Genomic DNA, 19441 nt, shown 5'->3' on the forward strand with positions numbered 1-19441 from the left:
GGGCGGTGGAACCCTCCGTCCCAACAAAACCCGGCAGAGCCTACCCGGTGAATTGGGGGCAAAGGGGATGTGTTGGGAATTTAACAAAGGTTAACACCAGCGGCCAAAATGTAGATTTGAGCACTCTTGTTCCAATTGTTCCGGCAGCCACAGCAGGATCAGCTGCCCCAAGCGGTGGGGCCGCCCTCCCTTTCGGCAGGCCCGATTACATCGGCGCCAGACCCTCAAAGATGCCGGTGGCCAGGGCAGCGCTCCCGCCCCCATAAAACACTGAGTTGCTTTCGGCTCAGCTGCAGTCTCTGGCTCCTACACCCGTTCAGCTGGGGCTTTTGGACTGATGTACAAAGCGGTACATCCAGACAAAGAGGCTGGCTGGGGGATGGTTTTCGCTGCAAGCTACATCCCATACCAAGACCCTAGGAGGAAACACCAAACCAACAACCTAAAATCTGTCCATGATCTGGAGTGAGGTGGCTGACAAGCTCAACAAAGGAAATCCAGGACGGCCGCGCCAGCTGGCCCGTTCAGTCACCGCCCTCCTCCCAACCTCAGGGTCTCCCCAATTGGCGTCGTGCCTAAGAAAGCCCCGGGGGAGTTTAAGCTTAATTCAACACCTCCTCCCACGCACGGGGCCGATTCCATTGGTCATTTCATTGTGAGGTTTGTTCGATTAAAGTTTTATGCCACCCTGGGCCGAGACGCATCCTCTGCATCTGGCAGGCAGGTCCAAGGGCATCCCTATTCAGTGGCGACATTCAGTCCCGCCTTCCGGCTCCTGCCCAAACCGTGGACTTCGAGCTGCCGGGCATCCGCTTCCAAGGAAATTGGTATGCTGGACAGGGCCAGCCGCCCATGGGCTGCTCCTTTGCCACCAATGCCGCCTTTGAAGACTTTCGGCACTTTCCTTGAGATGGGCTTTCCAGGCAGAGAGATTTGCCCTCCGGTTTGGTGACTCATTACCTTAAGCGGTTTCTTGTTTAGCAAAGCGGGCAGGGCACCGGGGGGTGGTAGTCATCTTTCCAGAAGGCACCCGGGCCTGGCCGCCGGGCTGAAGGATTACATAAACTCCCAACAAGGCGGAGGGACCCCGCCACCTCAAGCTACGCCAGTTCGCCTGGACCTGATCCCTGAGCACGCCGTCACTCCCAGCTACGACAAGCTCACAGCCCCTTCCGCCCTGCTCCCAGTCAGGTTCTCTCTCCTCCGAAAATGCAGAGATGCGCCTGGTCCAGTCCTTACTCGGCCACCTCAATTTTGCGGCTTGCAGGGTGGTGGCCCCAGGTGGGGCTTTCTGCTCCTGGCGAGGTGCTTGTCGGGCTGCAAGGAAGATCAACCAACACATCCGGGGTCTCCCGGGGCATGAAAGAAGACCTACAGGTCTGAATTTGTCCTTCATCGAGAGAAACTTCAGCGGCATCTCTCTGTGGCAATCAGCTTTGGAACCACAAGCGTTCGGGTTTTTTTGGTGCGCTCTGATACTCTGGGGCTTTTGGAACTTTTGCGTGTGTTGCTTCCGGGGAATTACGTGGTGGCAGGGTTTTGGCTGGAAATGACGCGGTACGCGCAGGGCAATACCAGGGATCTCTGCTTGCCGGAGCTGAACATCCTGGTGGCGGTGCACGTTTGCGGCACAATCTGCAAACTGGTGCGGTGCTGGTGCGGCAACTTCCGGGCAGTGGTAAGTGTGGTAAACTCAGACAATCCCGGAAACAAATCGGCCACGGGTCATCGCGCCTGGATTATAATTTGGTTCTCACCTGCCTCACTCACTTAACATCTCTTTCAAAGCTGCTTTCGTTCCAGGTTTGCAGAGATAAGAATTACTTTGCCTTGCTCTCGCCAGCAGGTGGATGCGTTTTCGGCTGTTTGAAGTGAGCAGTTTCGAGTTGATGCCGGCGTCCCTCAGACGCCTTAGCAGCGAGGCGTCATCACAGGTGTTTTTGAACTCGTTGGCTGCGGCCATTACGGGCAATCCGGGCCAGGAGGCGTCGCAGCGATTTCCTGAAGCTTCGCTTAAATTCCTCGGAAGGCGCTCCGGTCTGCTTGATGGGGTGGACACCGGCCTCCTCCTCGAGTATCTGGTCTGGCTCCATGGGCAGGAGATTACGCGCGCTGCTTGATTTTTTAGCGGGCATCGCCTTTTTACTGCAAGGTTTCCGGTTTCACTAGCGTTACCAAAGGCGTTTGCCTAGTGGCTTGCTTCAGTAAAGCGGGTGGGCACCTGGAAGAAGGTTCAAACCCAGTCACCAAAGAAGAGATGTTGAGGGCGGTCACCGGAGTGCTAAGGCAGATTATGCGCTTGGCGCTATGAACGCTCTTCGCCGCCCGCCTTCCACCTGGCACACCGCGGGGCTTTCAGGCCTGGGGAACTGGTCGCTACTCGGGATCGACGCCAGCACCCGCGCTACCAGGGGAACCACCTCGATCAGCCGAGGGGACATGGTTTCATACAATGGCCCATTCAAAAAACCGTGCAAAGAGGGCAGCGGGGCCTGGTCCTGCATGCCGGCCCTACGAGGCGGCGCCACCTGCCCCCTCCCTCCCCTTATTGAGTAAATGGCGCAGGGGCACCAATTAGGCATGGCGTTACCGCGAGGATGGGTCCCCCCTCACCAGGTTCCAAATGCTTCGCGAAGCGGTGTTCAGGGGCGTAGCTCAAGCCGGCAGGCTACCGGACGCTGAGTTCGGACTATAGTTGTTTCAGAATATAGAATACGGCGGCAATAGAAGCACAGGAGCCGGAGGATATCCGCATAGCGGGCGGAGTGGCGGTGGGGGGGCCTTTCGGGTATACGATACGCATACACCTGACTTATTGATTTCCCTCCTCGAATTACCTCCAGGGGCGCCGCTGGGCTAATCTATCGGCAGGTGTGGGTTGCACGTACAATCTCGTCAACAGAGTCGGGGATTCATACCAATTCCGAATGGGGCCGGCATACCGGACTCAAAGAGGCGCCACATAAGAATTACCTGGATGGGGCAGGGGCACATGCTTTGGCATGAGCTAGAGCCAAAAGGTCATTGAATACATTTTTTCTGGCTGGCTACACCGGACCTCCTGGTCATCCACCTTGGGGAGGAAGATCTCCCTGCCAGGTCGGACCTTGACCTGCGTTTCGCGGTGGCCGCCACGCTCAGGAACTTTGCCAGGCGCTGAGATTTCCAAGGGCGTTTTGGTCCGAGATAGTGCGAATGACCCGATAGGAGCGGAGAAGCGTTGGATCCCTCTACGGTGGACGGGAGCCTGCAGAAAATTTAACAAAGCGGACGCCAAGGTGGTGCTTTTCCCTCGGGGGGGCGGTGGCAGAACACTCCGAAATCACCCGGGATGTCATGGACCTCTTTCAACCCGGTTGGCGTCCATACTGTCCCAATGGGGCATGGACTTGTGGCTTCAGTCAGTTCAGTTTACTCTTCGTCGGTGGTTAAAGATAGAGACAGAACCAGGCTTGAGGAGGGCGGTGAGCTTCTGGGGAATTGAGCAGCTTCATTAAGTTTGCAGCAGTGTAGCACATCTGGGGAAAGAACGAGCCTTCCTGCTGGGGCTCCCAGGCTTGCGCCCTGTGGAGGGCCGAGTGGAAGTGAGGGCAGGCCCGGCAGGCCGACGAGCCAGACGCTACCGACACCCCAAAGGTTAGGTTGGAGCCGATAGGCGACGGACTCAGCCGGTGCCCGTCTCCTCAGCGTGGAAGCAAATAGAATTATGATCTCTGGGGCTGTACGCCAGTTTCCCATTCAGTAAAATTAATGTGATGTGTGCGACCCGTTTGCCGCCCAGCTCTGATGTAAATAGTTCTTGTTGTTTACATGTTTGATGTTTAATAAGCGGAATAGCGGCCCGTTCCTTTCCAACCTGTCGTTGTGAATTGTACTTATTGAGCGAGGGAGTCTCACCATCTGTAAATAAGATGCACCTGAATAACCAGGGGCAGCCATTTTAGCACCGTGTTGAGCAACAACTAGATAAGGGGCATGCATGGCCTGGCGGTAAGCTTCTGCAGAACCGAGATTGCAATGATTGGCTCCCAGCAAAAGATTAGGAGGAGCCTGGGTAATATTAGACACCTTCGGTCAGCCCGCTTCAGTAGAACCAGCAAAGTGGCCCACCCACCCTCATGAGCTGGGGTTGGCGGGGAATTTTTTGGGTCCTTACTGTATGCGCCCGGTCCTGGCGGGTTTGCAGCGATTGTCGCACATCTGGGGAGAGAAACGAGCCTTCGGCTGGGGCTCCCAGGCTTAGCCTAATGGAGGCGAGTGGAAGTGACGAGCTGGCAGGCGGCAGGCGGGCCGCTGCCCGACACCCCAGGGAGTGGGGTTGGGTTGGGCGATAGTGACCGTAAGCTTAGTCGATTGCCCGACACCCGAAAAAAGCAAAGCCGCAGGAGAGCGGGCTGGAAATTATGGAATCAGCGGTGCCGTCTCCTCAACGAGGCGAGGCGTGGAAACAAATGGAGTATATGATCTCCTGGGGCTTCCCTTCAGCCAGTTTCTGATCATTGGGATGTGATGTGCGACCCGTTTGCCGCCCAGCTCTGATGTAAATAGTTCTTGTTTACATGTTTGATGTTTAATAAACGGGCTGCGGCCCATTCCTTTCCAGCCTGTCGTTGTGGTGTACTTATTGAGCGAGGGAGTCTCACCATCTGCAGCAAAAGAGATCAGGCTGGCTACGACCAGAGAGCTGCCATCAGAGGAAGCAGTCCCAGGATTACATAGATTTTTTGCCAGAATCAGTATAAGGCAGCTTCTTGTATCATCTTACCTCTGCAGTTTCCACTTTTAAAGAACATACTAGCCCAAAATATGGAACGAATCAGTTTTGTTTATGCTCGCGTAGACCATTCTGTCAAACTTAATGATGCGCAAATCCTTATCTGCTAGGGACAAACCATGTATGTATTACAAGCCTGATGCATAAAGTATGCTTCAGCCTAATTGAGTTCAGTGAAATTTTCTCCTTAGTAAATGCCTAGAAGACTGAAATCTAAAATCATATGTCTCATTTGGTTTCTTTTAGTTTGGCTATTTGCCTTTCTGTGCTTCTAATATTAACTGATAGAAATGCATAAGCTAACGTACCATTCCTGAACAGGATGATTGAACAAGGGGTGTCTGGGTGACTTCAGGGATTACTGAATTGGAAAGTAGATTAGAACAATTCCAAAAAATCTGGTTTCAGAATCAGTTATGGGACTGAAATAGCCTTGGTTACCCTGGTGGATGACCTGTACCAGAAGATGGACAGGAGGAGTATGATCCTGTTAATTCTGCTGGTGTTTTTTATACCATCAATCATGGTATCCTTCATGGCCACCTTTCAGGATTGGAACTGAGAATCACAGGTAGGCTTCAGAATGTGTGTGTGTGCGTGGGGGGGGGGGGTCTGCTGTTCTGCTCCGCTTATGCAATGTTCTGTGCTGAGAGAGGTCATTGGGAGATTTGGGCTGAGCTACCACCAAGATGCGATTGGTATTCAACAATATCTTGAGCTTCCAGTTGATCCCACAGATGTTGTAGAAATTGTGAACAGATGGCTGGAGGCAGTTTTGGAATGAATGAGGACTAACAAAGAAAGTCAAACTTAGTCCCAACAAAATGGAGGTGCTACTGGTGGGGGAAGGTTTGGACCAGGAAATGGGATACATTTTGTTCAGGATGTGGCAGCACTCCTACTAAAGGAGCAGGTGCATAGCTTGGGATTGCTACTGACCTGAGGTCTGGACCAAAATGGTAGTAGTGGTGGTCAAGGTTGCGTTTCACCAGGCTCAGCTGGTTAGCCAGTTACCACCCTTTGCGGGTGTGAAAGATCTTGTTGCTGTTGTGCATTCCCTGATGACCCCTAAATAAAATTATTGCAATGTGCTTTATGTGGGGCTGCCCTTGAAGTCTGGACACTGCAGTTGGTACAGAAAGCTGCAGTCAGAATTCTGGAGTGGTTCATATGGACCATATCACTTCACTCTTGTCCCATCTACATTGGCTCCAAATTTGCTTCCAAGACAAATTTAAGATGCTAATATTGAACTTTAAAGCCCTCGAGACCAATGTACCGTATTGACTGTCTTCTCACCTGTCCACTCCAGTTATCTTCAGAAGCCTGCTTTGGGTGCCTCTGTCATCTGAGGATAGATGTCTGGCAACTTGAGAAATGGCCTTCTCAGTAATGGCACCAAACTTTGGAACTCCATCCCCAGGGAGATTAATCTGGCTCCCTCTACTGGTGTCTTGTACCAGTGGGTGAAAACTTCTTAGTTTTTGTCCCTTGTGCGTTTGAAGAACAATGCACATTCAATCCACTTTCACAATTGTTTGGATTTTGTTATTCTGCACAGTAAAATCCAGTTTCAAAGTGCATTGAAAGTGGATTGAAACTGCATTATTCTGCATGTGCGGAAGGGGCCTTTGTTTGGTGTACCCCTAGTAACTGTTACTGACTTTCCTCTCTGGTTCTGATGTTATGTGTTTGTGTTTTATATCTTTTTATTTAATTTATACATGAATCATAGGCCATTTCTGCATGGCCAAAAAACAGCGCCCTAGGGATGGTAAATACACCGTCCCTGGGGTGCTGTTAGCACAGCTGGCGCTACTGGGTTGGAGGGCAGCGTGGGCGTGTCTTTCCAGCCATCCAGAGCTGCACAGGAAGGAAAGGTAAGGGCCTCGCAAACACCTTGGGTGGCTCTGTGCGGAGCCGCCCCTGCAGGCAGCGTCAGCATCAGGACTGCACGCATGGGACCACGCGAATGGTCCCGATGCTCCACCAGTTTTATTGGGAAGCCGCTGCTCTGAACATGTGGACACGGCCATAGAATTGGTAGGGGCCATACAGGCCATCTAGTCCAATCTCCTATTTTAGTAAGTGCTGTTTTAATAGTGACATGTTTAAACATTTCAAGTTTTCTGTCTTGGGAATCCTGTTTGGGTAGAAAGGTGTCATAGAAATATCTGATATAAAATAAATTATTAATAATATAGTAAATCAAAGTCAGGACTGCTGCCCTGGTTTACATAGGATAAAATGCCAGTCATTATGCATTTAGATAGTAAAATAAATACAAATTTCAAATTGTATTATGACACCAACTGCCAGGTGGCAAGATACATATGATCACTACTTTCCAAATAAATACATTCCCTAATCTCAGTATAGAATGACTTTGCTGGGTGGCTGCACACCCAGAGTAAACTAGTCCATTATGAGATGCTGAAACCAGGAGCAGCAGTGGCGTAGGAGGTTAAGAAATCGTGTATCTAACCTGGAGGAACCGGGTTTGATTCTCCGCTCTGCCGCCTGAGCTGTGGAGGCTTATCTGGGGAATTCAGATTAGCCTGTACACTCCCACACATGTCAGCTGGGTGACCTTGGGCTAGTCACAGCTTTTCGGAGCTCTCTCAACCCCACCTACCTCACAGGGTATTTGTTGTGAGGGGGGAAGGGCAAGGAGATTGTAAGCCCCTTTGAGTCTCCTGCATGAAAGGGGGGATATAAATCCAAACTCTTCAAACTCTCTTCTTCTAATAATTTTGCTTTGGAAATAGTTATTATTTGTTTGTTTGTTTGTTTGTTGAATTTGTTATTCTGCCCACCCCCAAAGGGCTCTGGGCAGTGTACAGATACACATAAAATACACATTAAAACATTAAAGCGTATTAGCTACAATCGGTATTTAGGAATACATGAGTACATGGATTTTAATGGATTGTGGATAACAGGTTAGATCCAAATCTGAGGAGGTGATTTTCATTGTCTTCCCTTATCCCAACATTGCTATGTAGCCCAGTGCTGTGGGCGCATCTTCATAGACACTGAAATAGGCAGATCATTGGTCTAAATCCACCTCTTTATAATTCATTGCTGAGATCAGTTACTGGTACCTGCCTTTGAGCTTTGAACTACCTGGATGGCAGCTTTGATCAAGCATTGGCAGAGGAAAATTGTTGCCAGCAGGAGATCTACCACTAATCTGTAAATCCTAGTATCTCTACCTCTAACTGAAGTTATTTCTGTCTGTGGAATGAGATTTTCCTGCCTTCTTCCTTCCCTTGTAGTCCCCTAAAGCCCCTCCCCCAAATATTTATGCTGAGGGACCTGGAATCCTTAGATATAGCATGAGGGGAGAACTGGAGTCTACACTCAAAGGACGGAACCATCAAAATCACCTCCCCTTTTACTGGTGAATAATTACCCCTTGATCTAAACTTACTTAAAAAAATGTTCTGCCTGCAAAACGTGAGTCATAATTTCATTTCACCTGGTCCATGATTCTTCCAATTCAATGGGAACATGCAAATCTGTGTTCTTTCAGAAACAACTTCCCTGGTTATGAGAAATCTGGAAGCCATTGTATGTGTTCAGTGAAACCCTTGGGGTAGAAGATCCAAATGGAATCAAGGGATACTGACAGGGAAAAGAGGGTTGTCATTTGGCAAAAGACTCAAAAGGAACTAGAACAATATGAAATTGAAAGAGTACAGAGGTTTGCTTCCCTCGCAGATCGGCTACCACGCTGGGGATGCTGTCAGTGTATACGGCATGTTGACTTTTATTCCCCAGGACCATTCTACGCATACGAATGGTCCTTGGTAAAAAAAAAACTTTGCAGGGAAGAGCGGCACCACAGCGCTGCGCCGTCACCCGATCGGTGTATCTTCCCTGTGACCTTCCGGCGTGTTGCCCAGGCCAGGGGACACGCCCCCCCTGCCCTGCGCGACCATTCTGGTGTCGCAGGGCAGGGGGGCGTGTCCCCAGCCCTGGGCGATGCACCAGAAGGTAGCAGAGAAGGTACATCAATCAGGAAAGGGGGGCTGACTCCTTCCAGCCGCTGCCGTTCGCACAACAGCGGCTGGAAGTCTCTGTTTTCCAAAAACCTCACTCGGGAAGCGAGGTGGGAAAATGGCGACTTCGCGCATTTTTGCTGTCCCTAGGGCACTGTAAAAGGCCCGTTTGGAAAGGGCCTTAGTTTTAAAGGCATAAAATATTTGAGTACTGCAAAAAGATGTCAATAATAGGATAAAGATTTTCTGTGCTTGATTCATTCCTTGCAACATAAAAAGGTAACTGTTCTCATTAGCTCTTAATTACCCTTGTAATTTTCAGAAGAGGCCAATGACTAACATCTTGACTGAATGGTTATGGTTGTAATTACTTAAATTTAAAATGATCAAAGCCATTGTTTTGGCTTCCCATCAAAATAACCCCAAGGCAAATTTAAACAAAAATAAATCCAAGTATTTAGATAGGTTACCTGGGCTTGGTAGATAGTAATAACTGTAAAGATTTTCAATCTTTCTGGCATGCATGTGCCAAGATGACAAATAATTACTTTGGTGCAAGCCACCATACTAAGTGGTTCCTGTATTGGTTATCTTGGCAAGAGATTTAGTTAAAGGGAGGTTTTCCTATTGGCTACTGCCACAGAGAATTTGAATAATTTCACAGAGGATGTGTATCAGAACAGATGGTCTTGGGGGGTGGGCAGTGTCTCACAGATGGAGCATGTGGTTTGTCTGCAGAAGGCCCCATGTTTAATCCCTGGTACTAACGTCAAAGGATTTCAAATGTTACTAACACACACACACATACACAAACCAAAATTAAAAACAACAACATTGGAAGAAGCTTTCTTTGACTCAGACTCTGGGGAGCCACTGCCAAGCAGACAATAAAGAACTAAATGGACCAATTATCTCTCCAATGTATGGCAGCATCATAAGAAGGAGCAATTGTAAAATCTGCCTTCCTAGAAAGGCTTGTGGAAGCTGACATTATTCTGATTATTCTGAAATAGCCTGTGGAAGGATTTTGAAATTCCGACTTTCTTGTTTGTTTCCAAGTGAAAGAATCAGGATCTCTACACCTCTACACCTTATGGTCTTGCCACCCACTGCCATATTAACTGATCTGCACAAGCACATTAATGAAACCCTGGAAAGGAATAAGATCAATGTATGTGCAGGTTTTAAAGGTTCTTTTTGTGTCGTGTTGTACTAGTATGCTGGAGTTCATGCACATATCAGTAGACCAGTACAAGTCTTCACCAAAATAATTCTGATGTGACTGTGTACAAAATCACATCAAATTTGAGATTTCGGTTGTTATTAATTTTTTTTGGCCATGTTTTATCAATGCCTGAGCGCAATGTAGAAGGGGAAAAGAACCAGATGAATGAAAAGGAGGACAGTGGGTAGACTATGCAGCTTGCAAAACATCCCTAGTCAAATTCCTGATATCTCTAGATGAGCAAATAGGTAGTAGAGGACAAGAAAAACCTCTGCTTGAGACCCTGGAGAGCTGCAGTTACTCCAAATAGACCAGTGCTGTATTGTATGCCCTTAGCTCTGTCTATTGACTAAGACAGTAATAATTTAAAATTTACTTTACACAATATAAATTGTTAATAATTTAAAATGTTTCATAAAAATTCCTTTATTCCATAGCATTAATGACAACAGTATTAAAGCAAAAAAAAAGTTTAATCATTGGAAAAAGTAAAATGGAGAAAAAATTGCTTGGAAACGTTTTTGGAACCAAAGGGTGAAGGAGGGAACAATGCAGAGCTCCACAGAAGAAATGTTTTATTTCTTGCCTGAAAACGTTTTAAATGGTATGTGCAGAAAGGACCATTGTAAGAGTAGGAAAATTAAATGAATGGGGATAGTGCTGGGTTTTTTTGTCTTTTTTCTTCCAGTGCTGGCTGCTGCTTCCAGTGCTGGCTGCTTCCTCCTCACCAGAGTCAGTGGAGAGAATTGTTCCTATTCTTAGAGGAACCTATGTCATAGGTCTGTAAAATCAACCCCCTTGGGCCAATTCACTTGAAACTTCGGTGGTCTTCAGTAGACAGAAAACTGTGTTCTCTGCAAATCTGGTGCCATGAGCTTTATAAACAGCTGCCTCAGTTCCTCAAACAGTTCCTCAGTTCCTGCTTGTTGAAAGTAATGGTCCTAAAGCACCATAACCCAAAAAGCCCTCATGGATTTGAATTCCAAACAGGCAATGTCCTCGGTAAACATAAGCAGTTATGAGGTAAAAAACTCCCACCAAGCGCCAGATATTAAAGTTCAACTCTTTTTTTTCTCAGTGCACTCCTCTATTACCAACAATCCACACTGAACGACATGGGACGTTGTATGGAGAGTGGAGCTGTGGAAGGAGTTGGTGGAAATTGTTTCCTCTGGTGTGTTTCTTTTCAGAGAGGCAAGATCTGAACCCAATCTTATGCTTTTAAACCACAGGAATAAATAGTGCCTTGTTCCTTTTCTCCTGTGAAGAAAAATTCAGATTGATATTATTGGCAGTTGAATGTATTGTCGAAGGCTTTCACAGCCGGAATCACTGGGGTGCTGTGTGGTTTCCGGTCTGTATGGCCGTGTTCTAGCAGCATTCTCTCCTGACGTTTCGCCTGCATCTGTGGCTGGCATCTTCAGAGGATCTCCTCTGAAGATGCCAGCCACAGATGCAGGTGAAACGTCAGGAGAGAATGCTGCTAGAACATGGCCATACAGACTGGAAACCACATAGCATACCATTGGCAGTTGAATTTTGGTTTTTATGTTTTAGCCTGCAGTTTTCTGTCACAGAGGCCATTTTCCACACAGCGGAAAGGGCGCCTCACAACCGGCAGAAATTATGCCAGTGGAGGAGTGGGGGCCATTCACACGGGAGCGTGTGAGTGGCCCCGCAGAAGCCGACGCAGAAGAAGTGACTTCACACGGAGCCGCCTCTTCTGCATCCCCCCCACTCTCCTCATCCTCCAGCGTCGCTCTGGAGGCCATCAGGGACCCGCCCACAGCAGCCCAGAGACGGCGTTTTTGCCATCCCTGGGCCGCTGTAAATGGCCTGTGCGGAAAAGGCCAGAGATTACTGAAATAATATGCAGACTATAGGGTGTGAAGGATAATATAAATGTTGGTGAGGACTGTTTGACTTTCATATATTGAAGAATAATTGTTTCAAAAGATATTCCCGGTATGTGTTAAATTAATAGTAAGGTGTTATTGGAGATTATTACAGAACAGGGGGATCTAATACATTGTAAGAGTAGGACCCAATTTATGAACATCTCCCAATAGCCCATTTCACAGCTAAACGAACACTTGTTTTCCTATTTAGTTTAATCCATATAGCAAATGTATGGATATTTTGGGACAAAGACATTTATGAAAAGTTTGCTTTGTCAACTCAATAGTATTTTTAGATGCTAAGGGTTTTTTTTAAGTCATTGTTGAGTGACTCAGAAAATATGGATACGTGAAAAGAAAGAACCAGTGGAAATGTGAACCACAACTCTTTGGTAATTATAGCACTACAGAAATTTCTGCAGCTTTATCAGCTGAAATTGTGGATGTGAGTAATGACTTTCAAACAGCACGTGTTATTAGTGGTGACAGTAAGTGGGTGCTGACTGAAAGACTGCTTACATGGTTATTTACATAACAACTGTGGGATGATGTATTTTCTAGACCAACATGATGTATTTATGGTATTTGATGATCACTACTCATGTAACCCTGGTATACTTATATATGACAACAGAAATTAGTTGAAAATTTTTAGTATAGTTTTATAATATGGAGGATGGAGAAAAAAGAGATTCAGAATAAGAATGTTTAAGTATTTGGACTCCTGAATTATTGGGTAGCTGATTTTCTAATGCTGAAGGACACATTCTGAATTTCTGGAGTTTTGTTTTTATTGTTAGATTATTGTGGTAGATGCTCTAATCTTGTTCTGGAGGTAATTTATTCAACTGGTCTTCTGTTATATTATAATTTCATTATTTTATCTTTTCAACTGCCTTGAGTAATTTCAAAAGGTAAGATACAAATACACATATATTTTACATATAAAAAAAGGGAACCGTGGCTTAGTTACTCACTCCCTAACACCGAAACGCCTGAACTGAATCCTTCGAAATTTTCCCAGAACGTCCATTCCCGTGCTGGGCATGTTTTTGCACCTTCGCCAGGCTCCCAGGACACACCGGAGGCCGGGAAATTGCAATGAGGGGCCGCTGTACCGGGGGCGTGGCAGAATTCCAGAGTATTTGAAGTGAAATGTTCCCAGGCAAAATTTACCAGGTTTGTGGCAACAACAACAACAATAATGGTGGTCTGAATTTTTCTGTGTGTCCTGTCATCCCCTTGCTGTGGACTGTTTTCATTTTAGCATTCAACTCTGTTTTGCTACAGTAGGGCTTTAGAACAAGGTGACAAATGGAGAATCTGGGCCTACAAGAAAGCTGCCACAACATGTACAACTGGAGAAAGCTTGTAAAATAACATATAAAAATCAAGGAAAAAAGAAACATATTAGTTTGCACTCTTTGAAACTTTAATACAACTCACTGCAAGTTGGCTGCAGCTGTAGAAAACCTTTCCAGTTCCTGGTAGCAATTCCAACATTCTCTGGTGCACTCTACTTGGCATTAATTCTTGGTAAGAAGAATCTGAGCAATAACAAAGTTGTTAATTAAAGACTCTGTAAATGGCATCTGGAATCCAGAACACAAATGATTATTCAAACAAAGGATATATTTGTTGTAGTTTCCTCCTGTGAAAGCCAGTGTGCTGTAGTGGTTAAGAGCAATGGACTCTAATGTGGAGAACTGGATTTTATTCCTACTTTTCTACATCAGCCAAGTGATGGACTCTAATGTGGACTCCTCCAGATAGTTCTGGATGACCTTGGGCTAATCACAGCTCTCTCAGAAGTCTCTCAGCCCCACCAGCCTCACAAAGTGTCTATCTGTTGTGGGGAGGGGAAGAGAAGGTTATTGTAAGCCCTTTTGAGACTCCTTGTGGTAGGGATAAAAACCAGTTCTTCTTGTTTTGCACCATACATATTCCATTTTGAGGGGGTTCTAAAGTGTCTTGCCTAAAACACATGCTGACAGGCATACTGACAATAAAACAAAATTTATACTACTTAAAATAGCACCATATAAATCATATAATAAAAACAAAACTGAATAGGTGGTTGTATTTTGATCTCCTCTAAAAACTGCTGAACATCCGGAAGGCCAACAAGGCTGCTAACATTCACAGTTCTTCTGGGAGGCTGTTCCATAAAACAAGGGTCACTACAGGGAAGGGGTGTAAATAGCTGCAAGAGACCCCACTGCCCAACAAAATGCAATGGCCATAACAGCTGTTCCAAGAACTGCCCCAAGAACTACTGGATGTAGGGATCATTCTCTTGCTGGATGATCAGTTGTTCATTTGACTGCTTAGAAATGCAAAAGCAGGTTGTCGGGATAAAGCTGGTCAATGATGCAATTTGTTTGTAGTATCTGCATTGTACATTCTGACATATTGAAGGCACAGATCAACCAAAGTTATGATGTTCCATATCTATCGGAAAATTACATTTCATAAATGGTCTTTCCAGGAAGGGAAAAAACCTCTCCCAAAGGGCCACTGCAACAACTAAGCAAAATGTATTAAGTCTATGTATTTATAATCAATGTGTTTGAAGAATTTACTATTGACGGAGCAGAACAGCCAGCAGGAAGTAATGACATACTGAGCTGGTTTGGTGAAAGTTAAGTCACAGAGAGGACTCATTAAGTTTATGGTCCTATTTTTAAATCTAACTACTATGTTATACATTCTGATTTTGCAAGGATACAGTTTCTGGAGGATAATATATCTATACTTTTGGTATAAACATTATGTCATTCTGTAAATATAAACTTGGTGAAAATTAATTTATATTTATTATTTTTAAGAAGTTTTTGTTCTGCCTTCCTACCAAGGAGCTCAGAGAAGCATATTCTATTTCCTCCTACATATTATCCTCTCAGCAACAACTATGACTCTGGTAAAGTAGAGAGAGAGAGAGAGAGAAAGAGAGAAAGAGTGAGAGAGAGACTGATCCAAAGTCACCCAGCAAGATTCATGCAAGAGTGGGCATTTGAAGCTGAGTGTCCCAGATTGGATCCTAGTCAAACAATGGTATATAGTAAAGGGCAAATAAGCATTGGTCTGTCACACACAGACAACCATTCCGATGGCACTACTACCATAACCAGTGGGAGATGAAGGAGCTTGTACAGTGGAACCTCAGTTTTCGCTGGTAATCCGTCCGGCATCGCTTAGCGAAAACCGAAGCTACGCTGTTTGTGCATGTGCTACGCAAATGGCATAGCAAATTTATGCAAAAAGCATAAATTTACACAAATGGCGTAGCTGAAAACAGAGGCGCCCAGTGAAACCCGAGGCAAAAAACTGGCCGGGGGCAACCAACGAAAACCGAAACCAGCGAAAACCGAAGGCGACAATTACCGAGGTTCCACTGTACAGTGATGCAATAGAAAGTTGAAATCAGGAATTTACATATAACTGTTTTTTTATTTTTAATTTTTTGATGCTTGACCCAGTTTGCATGTTACAATTTGAGAGCTGGCAGAGGATTTATCCAAGAACATTTTAACCAAAAAAGACTGGTGGTTATCATATTATTCAGTCTCAGTGAATTTCATGCATTATAACATTATACAAATATTTACATGAAATAATATAATAAGCAAAAACATCTAATCCCTCTAATTATATTTCAGGACCTTCCTACCAATGCTTGTAAATTATGCTGACATATAGTTAATGTTTTTTTAAAAAGATTGTTGTGCCCTTATTAACTCAGCAAAAATGTTATGTTTCATTTATATCAGCTAATAAATATGCGTCCTTAAGAAAAACACACACAATGCTTTCTTTAGAGATATTTTTTTCAGCAAAAAAGGGCCCACCTTACTTATATAGTTCTAAAGAGGCATTTTTAAAATTAGAGATAGAATCATCTAGTTGGAACAGATCACAAGAGCCATCAAGTCCAACCCGCTGCCATGCAGGAATACTCAATCAAAGCACTCCTGGCAGATGGCCATCCAACTTTCTTTAAAAACCTTCAAAGACTCCACTACCCTTGGAGGCAGTGTATCCCACTGTCCAACAGCCCTTATCTATAGTACCTATAGTTTCGGGAGAAGCAGAAAACAAGCTTGCTCCATCTTCAACATGGCATCCCTTCAAATATTTAAAGATGCTATCAAATCACCTCTTAATCTTCTCTTCTCCAGACTGAACATACCTAGCTCCTTAAGGTCTCCCTAAGCCAGGTATCTTAATTTTTAAAGGTTTTTAAGAACTTTGTCTCAGTGCTGTAGAGTTTGCTCTTTGGCACTGGCTTGACAATAAGAGTCACAGAGGGCTCTTTAAACGTTGTAAACATCTCCTAAAAAGGGGGGGTCAACTCCAAAAAGAAAAAAAAATCTCACTTGTGGATTTATTCAAATTTTAGTTTATTAACAGTTTGGTGTTTTAGTTGGCCATGGATAACCACCAGCATGACTGCAGCTATTCCTGGTGACCGTTTTGAAGTAGATAAAGCTTCAAGTAGACCAAAAAAAAATTTTTGTGAATATATTTAGTTGGACTGTGATGGTTTTGTGTTGCCCAAAAGAGGAAAGGCTACGAAACAAACAACATTCCTTACTTCTACAGCTGGAACAGAAGAGACATATACAACCTTTAATTCGATCCACAGTTATGTGGATATTCTACAATATGCATAGTTATTAATTAGAATGGAATGGCAACTTGTACAATTGGACACGTTATTTACAAATTAAGATTTGTAATTTGATTTGTTATTTTTATTTACAAATATTTTTATTTACAAATAATTTGTTATTTACAAATTAAGATTTGAGATTTAAAATAAACAATTATCTTAGCTGCCATAGCAAAAGGGCAATCTTGATACTAGGGAACTGGAAATTGCTGTTAGGGGCCCCTGCAGCAGGAAGAAGCCACACACCATTCTATTTTGCCTGGACTCACCTCTAGCTGAAAGCCCCCTTCATGGAGAAATGTTTTGAATATAATTTCAGTTGCAGTTTGAATTAGATTTTAATCAATCTGAACCACTTTAGGAAACAATTATGACTGAAAAACAGGATAAAAATATAATTGCTGCAAAAAGAGGTTTTGAATTCTTTGGCTTCATGAACAGTTTTAGTTAACCAAATTGTTTTTCTACAAAGACTGCTTCTCTTTTGTTAAGGTAAGAACCTCTTTCAACAATAAGCCAAGTGCTTAACAGAAGTCAGAGAGCTCAACAAAGGTGTGTATGACCTGACACTTTGGAAAGTGCAGCTGATATCCCAACACTTCTTTCTTTGTTTCATGAATGTCATGAATGTCATTCATCTTTCCACAGTTCTGCATGATCTGTCTTTCATGTTTATGTCCTGTAAATTAGTTGGAGAAAAGAAAGCAGGCAGCATACATGGTACCCAGAATAGACCAACTGAAACTGGGTAAATTTAGTCAAGTAGTCCGTCTGTAAGAGATGGGTTGTTCTGGATTACTCACAAGGGAAATATTGAGAACACATGTATTGTCAAAACACATGTGATGGAAAAAAGGACTGAACGCAGACACTCCATGTAAGGCCAAACCATGGCAAATAAACCCCAGGGATCATCTGAGGAACAAAGGAGCCCTTGGAAAGAGGAAACAGAAGGTATGCACATGGAATAGAGAACATTTTTTTCTTGCCATTCCTATTGTGTTTGGGATGGTTGCAAATGAACTGCAGGTGGGGAGGCAGATCCAGTTCTGCATCAGAATGGCATTAACTGACTGCAAGAAAAGTAGCCTCTTATTTTTAATGTTTAGGTTAACTTCATCTGATTGTTTTGAAAAATAAAACAAAAATCTAGAAGCACCTTAAGACTCTCTAGTCTAGTCTAATGCTTAAACGCTGAAAATCTTGATTTTTGTTGGACTTGAGCCTAGTTCTTCTACTCCAGACAAACTAGGCTACCCTCTGAAAACACTTATTATTTTTATCCCATTATTAGTTCAATTTATTATTTTCCTCTTTGGAGTGTGAATTAGACATAATACAATGTCAACAGATTTAATTGAAGGTTGTTTTACATGTTGGGGCTTGGAGCAGCTCGTTCTAATTATTAAAATGTTCACTTTGGTCGTTTTCCCACTTACCATCTGCTGCACACTACTCTGCCAAAGTAGCATGGGGTCCCCTGGCACTCCCCATTACAGGGGCGGTGAAAACGCAGCCGCCACGACGCTGCCGCTCTTGCGCCCCCTCAGCGCGCGTCATTCCTGGCGCTCCTCAAAATGGCGCCTTTTGATGATCCTGCGCAGAGCGCGGGGTCGTGGGGAAGCCCGGGAGCATGCCAGAAATGACGCACGCTGAGAGTAGCACGCAGCAAAGGGTGGTCATGGTAAGTGGGGAAACGACCTTTCACACAGGAAAGGAAGCAGAGGAAAAATTGTAAAGAGGAGAATTTTGACCCTCAGTAGTCTTCTGTTTCTCAGTGGATGTCTTTTATTTATCATTTCCCTGCGTTTCCTTTCCATATTTATGTTCTGCACAATAATTTGGAATTACGAAACTGTGTACATCACACTCAGAACTACCTCCTACTAATTAAAAATGGGCATCTATTGTACATGAGACTGTATAAAAACCAAACAGGTTCATTCTTAACTATGTGCAAAGAAAATGGAGACAAAGCCACTTTTCAGCCTCACATGTGAAAATTTTTGCATTGCTTTATGACACAGAACTCCTGATGTCTGACAGTTGTTTGGGATTGTCACATGAATTTTATTTTGTCCAAGAGCCTGGGTTTTTTACATGTTTTCACAAGTGAACAGTTACATCCAAAAATGTGAGTGACAGGCATACACTTTTAACAGATGTGTATCTGGGGCAAAGTGTAGTCAGCAAGAGAGCTATGATCTGAGCATCACCCTTAGAACAAATATTACTGTGTAGTCCCCACCCCCACCCCCGCAACTTTGAAGGTCCAGGGATTGTTGGTATTGGCACAGGGGAACTGCAGCAAGAAGGGAGAGTTTTAAAATTTCCATCTACTCCTGAGTGATTGATTTTCAAACTTATCATATAAGTTTAAAGAGTTCAAAAGCTTATAATGATAGCCATCATTTTCTATATCAAAATGGTCATAGCAGGATTGCAAATTTTGAAGGCAAACAGCACTAAACTGACTGTCAATGTGCAGGTTTGGTACGGTCTTTCGCAGCTTTTTTCCATTGTAATAATTCCTGTAACATTTTTTTCCAGTTGTTGAAGATAAGATGAGCTCACAGAATTGTCAGCAGCTTTGGAAGCCCTCAAGATTTCTCAGTGAACACTTTTTCCTCCTGTGTGCTTTCCCCCCCTTTTTAAATACCTCTCTGTGTGTTGTGTTTCAACACTCTCATCACTTACTGGCAGCTCTAAGAAGCTTGTTCACAGGTTTGCCCATGGAATGTTTATATTCAAGAATGGGCATACCTGTTAATGGGATCTTTAGGGCTGCACATAGACCGATGATAGTTCCTACTCCCATAGAATGCTAAGTCATTGCATCCCCTCCCCCCACCTCTGCAACTTCAGCTT

The sequence above is a fragment of the Sphaerodactylus townsendi genome, linkage group LG01 (assembly GCF_021028975.2).
Source record: "Sphaerodactylus townsendi isolate TG3544 linkage group LG01, MPM_Stown_v2.3, whole genome shotgun sequence".
In the NCBI taxonomy this organism is placed as follows: Eukaryota; Metazoa; Chordata; class Lepidosauria; order Squamata; family Sphaerodactylidae; genus Sphaerodactylus; species Sphaerodactylus townsendi.